This window comes from Oncorhynchus mykiss, chromosome 5, assembly GCF_013265735.2.
Source record: "Oncorhynchus mykiss isolate Arlee chromosome 5, USDA_OmykA_1.1, whole genome shotgun sequence".
NCBI classification, from domain to species: Eukaryota; Metazoa; Chordata; class Actinopteri; order Salmoniformes; family Salmonidae; genus Oncorhynchus; species Oncorhynchus mykiss.
The window spans coordinates 10,331,631-10,339,886 of NC_048569.1; positions in this window are offsets into that span (position 1 = coordinate 10,331,631).

Below are 8,256 nucleotides of genomic sequence, written 5' to 3' on the forward strand. Positions count from 1 at the left end.
ATGGCCCAGTGCCCCTGGTGGGTGAAGATTTCACTTAAAGGAATAATCCACTCGAAACCACAAATTCTTATGATTTTTGTTGTTAAATAATGCAAATATGTGAGAACAATATATGCTGTGAAATGCTTTTGCATTTAATTGTTCTAAGAAGGTAGGAAGCAACATGTCACCGGGGGCATCACTATTGGCGAGTCCAGATGGGAGGAGTCTACAGTCACATGTGGCATCCCACAGGGGTCAGTCAGTGTTGGGGCATATCCTGTTTTTAATTTACATGCTTTATCAACTTCCACTAATTCATAAAATCATCTTCCACTGCTACGCTGACGATTGGTCTACATTAACACCAAACCGGACACCCTCTCTGCCCGGGCAAAACTCAGCAGCTGCCTAGAGGACATCAGGGCATGGATGACAGAGACCTTCCTCCAGTTGAACAGTAGCAAGACTGAGGCTATACTTATTAGGACACCCAAGCAGGTCATCAGTGCCGGAAACATCTGTCCTACAATCAACTGCCAGATCATCCACCTGTCCTCTGTCACCTCCAACCAAGGAATCAAGTTTGATCCTTCTCTGTCCTTTGAAGCCCACATAAAACAAATATGTAAAACATAATTTTTCCATCGTATAAACATTGTCTAGGTCATACCGTCACTCTAGGCGCAGAGAAACTGTGAGGATTGGATTATGTTGAGCTGCCTGAACAGGCAAAAGCGGTTAGGGAGGAGCACCCTTCTTAAACCGAACAGTAATCTGCGGGCGCTTGGTCATGTTGTCAACAAGGCAGTATGGGAGCATCATCCAGAAACAGACATCTGTTTTCCATAAAATATATGTTTGAATTTTCAAACTAGTTTTCATTGGGAATGCAGATAAAGCTTTTTATATCAAAAGCAATCACTTTTACATGTGAAAACACAGAATCCTACTCATTACTTCACATGCTAATTATGTCACTTTTGTTTCGCTGTGGGCTTTGAACGGGGCACATGGCTCACACCCGGGAGGCAGCCCAGTTTCCAAAACAAATGCAATCAACTTTCCTGGTGCAAAACACGCTTACCCGTGCTCCCGGGCCAGATTATTCAAATCCTCTCACTCATCAACGCCTTTAATCTTCTCTAGGATCAACTACGGCAAAGCGCTGTTTGGGGGCCTCCCAGCCAAATCACTACAGAGGCTCCAACTAATCCATAACAATGCTGCCAAAGTCAGACCATATCACCCCAATCCTGGCTCAACTTCATTGGCTACCAGTCAACTACAGTAGAGTTTTCCAATCTCGGTCATGGGGCACCCCCTGGGTGCACATTTTGGTCAAATCAAATGTTATTGGTCACATACACATGATTTGCAGATGTTAATGTGAGTGTAGTGAAATGCTTGTGCTTCTAGTTCTGACAGTGCAGTAATATTTAACAATTCCCCAACAACTACCTAATACACATCTAAAAGGGTGAATGAGAATATGTACATATAAATATATGGATGAGTGATGACCGAGCGGCATAGGCAAGGTGAGGTAGATGGTATAAAATACAGTATATACATACAGTGCAAGTATTTGATACACTGCCGATTTTGCAGGTTTTCCTACTTACAAAGCATGTAGAGGTCTGTAATTTTTATCATAGGTACACTTCAACTGTGAGAGACGGAATCTAAAACAAAAATCCAGAAAATCACATTGTATGATTTTTAAGTAAATAATTTGCATTTTATTGCATGACATAAGTATTTGATCACCTACCAACTAGTAAGAATTCCAGCTCTCACAGACCCGTTAGTTTTTCTTTAAGAAGTCCTCCTGTTCTCCACTCATTACCTGTATTAACTGCACCTTATTTATTTTACCTTTATTTAACTAGGCAAGTCAGTTAAGAACAAATTCTTATTTTCAATGACAGCCTAGTGGGTTAACTGCCTGTTCAGGGGCAGAATGACAGATTTGTACCTTGTCAGCTCAGGGATATGAACTTGCAACCTTTCGGTTACTAGGCCAACGCTCTAACCACTAGGCCACTAGGCTACCCTGCCGGATACCCTACCCTGCCGCACCTGTTTGAACTCGTTACCTGTATAAAATACACCTGTCCACACACTCAATCAAACAGACTCCAACGTCTCCACAATGCCCAAGAACAGAGAGCTGTGTAAGGACATCAATAATAAATTGTAGACCTGCACAAGGCTGGGATGGGCTACAGGACAATAGGCAAGCAGCTTGGTGAGAAGGCAACAACTGTTGCTGCAATTATTAGAAAATGGAAGAAGTTCAAGATGACAGTCAATCACCCTCGGTCTGGGGCTCCATGCAAGATCTCACCTCGTGGGGCATCAATGATCATGAGGAAGGTGAGGGATCAGCCCAGAACTACACAGCAGGACCTGGTCAATGACCTGAAGAGAGCTGGGACCACAGCCTCAAAGAAAACCATTAGTAACACAATACGCCGTCATGGATTAAAATCCTGCAGCGCACGCAAGGTCCCCCTGCTCAAGCCAGTGCATGTCCAGGCCTGTCTGAAGTTTGCCAATGACCATCTGGATGATCCAGAGGAGGAATAGGAGAAGGTCATGTGGTCTGATGAGACAAAAATAGAGCCTTTTGGTCTAAACTCCACTCACAGTGTTTGGAGGAAGAAAAAGGATGAGTACAACCCCAAGAACACCATCCCAACCGTGAAGCATGGAGGTGGAAACATCATTCTTTGGGGATGCTTTTCTGCAAAGGGCACAGGACGACTGCACCGTATTGAGGGGAGGATGGATGGGGCCATGTATCGCAAGATCTTGGCCAACAACCTCCTTCCCTCAGTAAGAGCATTGAAGATGGGTCGTGGCTGGGTCTTCCAGCATGACAACGACCCGAAACACAAAGCCAGGGCAACTAAGGAGTGGCTCTGTAAGAAGCATCTCAAGGTCCTGGAGTGGCCTAGCCAGTCTCCAGACCTGAACCCAATAGAAAATCTTTGGAGGGAGCTGAAAGTCTGTATTGTACAGTGACAGCCCCGAAAGCTGAAGGATCTGTATGGAGGAGTGGGCCAAAATCCCTGGTGCAGTGTGTGCAAACCTGGTCAAGAACTACAGGAAACGTATGATCTCCATAATTGCAAACAAACGTTTCTGTACCAAATATTAAGTTATGCTTTTCTGATGTATCAAATACTTATGTCATGCAATAAAATGCAAATTAATTACTTAAAAATCATACAATGTGATTTTCTGGATTTTTGTTTTAGATTCGGTCTCTCACAGTTGAAGTATACCTATGATAAAAATTACAGACCTCTACATGCTTTGTAAGTAGGAAAACCTGCAAAATCGGCAGTGTATCAAATACTTGTTCTCCCCACTGTATGATTTGAGTAATGTAAGATATGTACACATGATTAAAGTGGCATTGTTTAAAGTGACTAGTGATCAATTTATTAAAGTGGCCAGCGATTGGGTCTCAATGTAGGCGGCAGCCTCTCTGAGTTAGTGATTGCTGTTTAGCAGTCTGATGGCCATGAGATAGAAGCTGTTTTTCAGTCTCTTGGTCCCAGCTTTGATGCACCTGTACTGACAAAACTTTCTGGATAGTAGTGGTGTGGACAGGCTCAGTTGGTTGTTGTCCTTGATGATCTTTTTGGCCTTCCTGTGACATCCGGTGCTGTATGTGTCATGGAGGGTAGGTAGTTTGCCCCCGGTGATGAGTTGTGCAGCTCTGGAGAGCCTTGCGGTTGAGGGCGGTGCAGTTGCCGTACCAGGCTGTGATACAGCACGACAGGATGCTCTTGATTGTGCATCTGTAAAAATTTGTCAAGATTCTGGGTGACAAGCCAAACTTCTTCAGCCTCCTGAGGTTGAAGAGGCTGTGTGAGTGGACCATTTCAGTTTGTCTGTGATGTGTACACAGAGGAACTTAAAACTTTCCACCTTCTCCACTGCTGTCCCTTCGATGTGGATGGGGGGTGCTCCCTCTGCTGTTTCCTGAAGTCTACGATCATCTCCTTTGTTTTGTTGACGTTGAGTGAGAGGTTGTTTTCCCGACACCACAGTTTGAGCGCCCTCACCTTCTCCCTGTAGGCTGTCTCGTCATTGTTGGTAATCAAGCCCGCTACTGTTGTGTCTTCTGCAAACTTGATGATTGAGTTGGAGGCGTGCATGGTCACACAGTCATGGGTGAACAGGGAGTACAGGATGGGGCTGAGCACGCACCCTTGTGGGGCCCCAGTTTTGAGGGTCAGCGAAGTGGAGATGTTGTTTCCTACATTCACAACCAGGAGGCGGCCCGTCAGAAAATCCAGGTTTGTTTCCCCAGCACTACACAGCTGATTCATATAATCAAAGCTTGATGATGAGTTGGTTATTTGAAACAGCTGTGTAATGATAGGGCAAAAAAACGAAATGTGCACCCAGGGCGGGGGGGCTGAGGATGGGAAACCCTGAACTACAGGATCAACTTCTAAATTGTTACGCTTGCCAGCCAACCAGAAAATCAAGGCGAAGCAATTCAGGCATTCTTGAAAGTCAGGCCAATCCTTGTCCTGCAAAGAAACATTATTTGTATCGTTGATTTTTTGTTGTTGTTGCAAGTAGTAGGAATTTAGAATGAAATGTGGAGTGGAGTTCATACTTACATGATGACATCACATACGTACCTTCAAAAGTATTCAGCAATCATCATTTATTTGAAAAACACAGTTTCCAACATAATTTTGTTGCAATAAGGAACGTTCTACAAAGGAACAATTCAGTGATAACTGGGGTGGCGTTAAGTGTGGAGGAAGATCAACTGTGACGCCCACTGTTTAGTGCGATTTATTTATTTTATTTCACCTTTATTTAACCAGGTATGCTAGTTGAGAACAAGTTCTCATTTGCAACTGCGACCTGGCCAAGATAAAGCATAGCAGTTTGACACATACAACAACACAGAGTTACACATGGAATGAACAAAACATACAGTCAATAATACAGTAGAAAAAAAGAAAACAAAGTCTATATACAGTGAGTGCAAATTAGGTCAAATAAGGGAGTTAAGGCAATAAATAGGCCATGGTGGCGAAGTAATTACAATATGGCAATTAAACACTGGAATGGTAGATGTGCAAAAGATGGATGTGCAAGTAGAGATACTGTGGTGCAAAGGGAGCAAAATAAATAAATACAGTGTGGGGATGAGGTAGATAGATGGGCTGTATACAGATGGGCTATGAACAGGTGCAGTGATCTGTGAGCTGCTCTGACAGCTAGTTCTTAAAGCTAGTGAGGGAGATGGGAATCTCCAGCTTCAGTGATTTTTGCAGTTCATTCCAGTCAGTGGCAGCAAAGAACTGGAAGGAAAGGCGACCAAAGGAGGAGTTGGCTTTGGGGGTGACCAGTGAGATATACCTGCTGGAGTGTGTGCTAGCGATGATGACCCGGTGGAGAGTGTGATGAAATGGAGAGGACACTATCTGTCCTGCTGAGTTTTGATGCAGTCTTTGCTTGACAAGGTCAAGTAAGGATATGTCATTTATCCCATGAGAGCTTTTGTCCCAAACTATTATGGTGTTTTAGGTGTTGGTCATGTTGCAGGAGTGTGTAGGAGGAGATTCCTATGCACACCATGTTAGAAGTGTGCAGGAGGGCATGAGACAAAGGACTGTGCAGTATCGGTGGAAAACGTTGTGCGTGTAAGCTGTGGGGGTGCCCATTGTGCTGCAGATCGGAGGTGTCCGGTTAAAGAAAGGCAGGTTGATGTTGCCAGGATCAGAGTAGTACAGAAGGTGTCGTATGCTGAGGCAGTGAAGAGAATAGTAGAGGAAGACGGGTAGATGGCGAGGGATCCTGAAAGGATTCCTGTGAGTAGGCCGAGGTCAAATGAGTGATGGGAATAATATACTGTATGTTTCAGGAAGGGGGTTTCTTAGAGTTTATAGCCAGTCACAGAAAATAGAGGTTGTGGTGGGAGCTGCAGAGAAGTACTTGGGATTGTGCGATTTTACTGCAGAAGAGTTGCAGGCAGTGGAGGCTCCTCAGAGGACCATCCACCTCAGTGAATTTCAGAAGAAAAAACATTTCTGAAACATTAAAAAAGTAAACATGTTTTAGATAAAACTATATTAAATATATTCACTTCACCAAATAATGTATTAAAACACACTGTTTTGCAATAATAAATACAGTGTGGGGCGGCAGGGTAGCCGAGTGGTTAGAGTGTTGGACTAGTAATCAGAAGGTTGCAAGTTCAAATCCCCGAGCTGACAAGGTACAAATCTGTCGTTCTGCCCCTGAACAGGCAGTTAACCCACTGTTCCTAGGCCGTCATTGAAAATAAGAATTTCTTCTTAACTGACTTGCCTAGTAAAATAAAGGTACAATTTAAAAAAAATTAAGGTATACAGTAGCCTCAACAGCATTCTGTAATGTAGCACCATGGTGTAGTCAGAGGACAGCTAGTTTCTGTCCTCCTCTGTGTCCATAACTGTACATAACATTTCTGTCCTCCTCTTCAATACAAAACCTAGGAGGCTCATGGTTCTCAACCCCTTCCATAGACTTACACAGTAACTATGACAACTTCTGTAGGATGTCCTGGCCAGGATAAAGCAAAGCAAAGCAATGTGACACAAACAACAACACATGGAATAAACAAACATACAGTCAATAACACAATAGAAAAAGTATATATACAGCATGTGCAAATGGTGTGAGGATGTAAGGCAATAAATAGGCCATAGTAGTGAAGTAATTACAATTTAGCAAATGAACACTGGAGTGATAGATGTGCAGATGATGATGTGCAAGTAGAAATACTGGTGTGCAAAAGAGCAAAAAAGTAAATAAAAACAATATGAGGATGAGGTAGGTATATTGGTATCTTTAAGTTTGTTTCAGTGTATTAAATTAAGCATAGAGTTGAAGTCGGAAGTTGACATACACTTTAGCCAAATACATCTAAACTCAGTTTTTTGCAATTTCTGACATTTAATCCTAGTAAAAATTCCCTGTCTTAGGTCAGTTAGGATCACCACTTTATTTTATTTTAAATGTCAGAATAATACGAGAATGATTTATTTCATATTTGATTTATTTCATCACATTCCCAGTGGGTCAGGCATTTACATACACTCAATTAGTATTTGGTAGCATCGCCTTTAAATTGTTTAATTTGGGTCAAATGTTTTGGGTAGCCTTCCACAAGCCTCCCACAAAATGTTGTGTGAGTTTTGCCCCATTCCTCCTGACAGAGCTGGTGTAACTGAGTCAGGTTTGTAGGCCTCCTTGCTCGCACATGCCTTTTCAGTTCTGTCCACAAATTTTCTATAGGATTGAGGTCAGCGCTTTGTGATGGCCACTCCAATGCCTTGACTTTGTTGTTCTTAAGCCATTTTGCCACAACTTTGGAAGTATGCTTGCAGTCATTGTCCATTTGGATGACCCATTTGTGACCAAGCTTTAACTTCTTGACTGATGTCTTGAGATGTTGCTTTAATATATGCACATCATTTTCTTGCCTCATGATGCCATCTATTTTGTGAAGTGCACCAGTCCCTCCTGCAGCAAAGCACCCCACAACATGATGCTGCCACTCCTGTGCTTCACGGTTGGGATAATGTTCTTTGGCTTTCCTCCAAACATAACGATGGTCATTATGGCCAAACAGTTCTAGTTTTTGTTTTATCAGACCAGAGGACATTTCTTCAAAAAGTACAATCTTTGTCCCCATGTGCAGTTGTAAACCGTAGTCTGGCTTTTTTATGGAGGTTTATAAGCAGTGGCTTCTTCCTTGCTTAGCGGCCTTTCAGGTTTTTTCGATATAGGACTTGTTTTACTGTGGATATAAATACTTTTGTACACGTTTCCTCCATCATCTTCACAAGGTTCTTTGCTGTTGTTCTGGGATTGATTTGCACTTTTCGCACCAAAGTACGTTCATCTCTAGGAGACAGAATGCGTCTCCTTCCTGAGCGGTATGACGGCTGCGTGTTCCCATGGTGTTTATACTTGCGTACTATTGTTTGTACAGATGAACGTGGTACCTTCAGGCATTTGGAAAATGCTCCCAAGGATGAACCAGACATGTGGAGGTCTACAATTTTCTTTCTGAGGTCTTTGCTGATTTATTTTTTATTTTTTTCCCATGATGTCAAGCAAGAGGCACTGAGTTTGAAGGTAGGCCTTAAAATATATCCACAGGTACACCTCAAATTGACTCAAAGGGTGTCAATTAGTCTATCATAAGCTTCAAAAGCCATTACATAATTTTCTGGTATTTTCCAA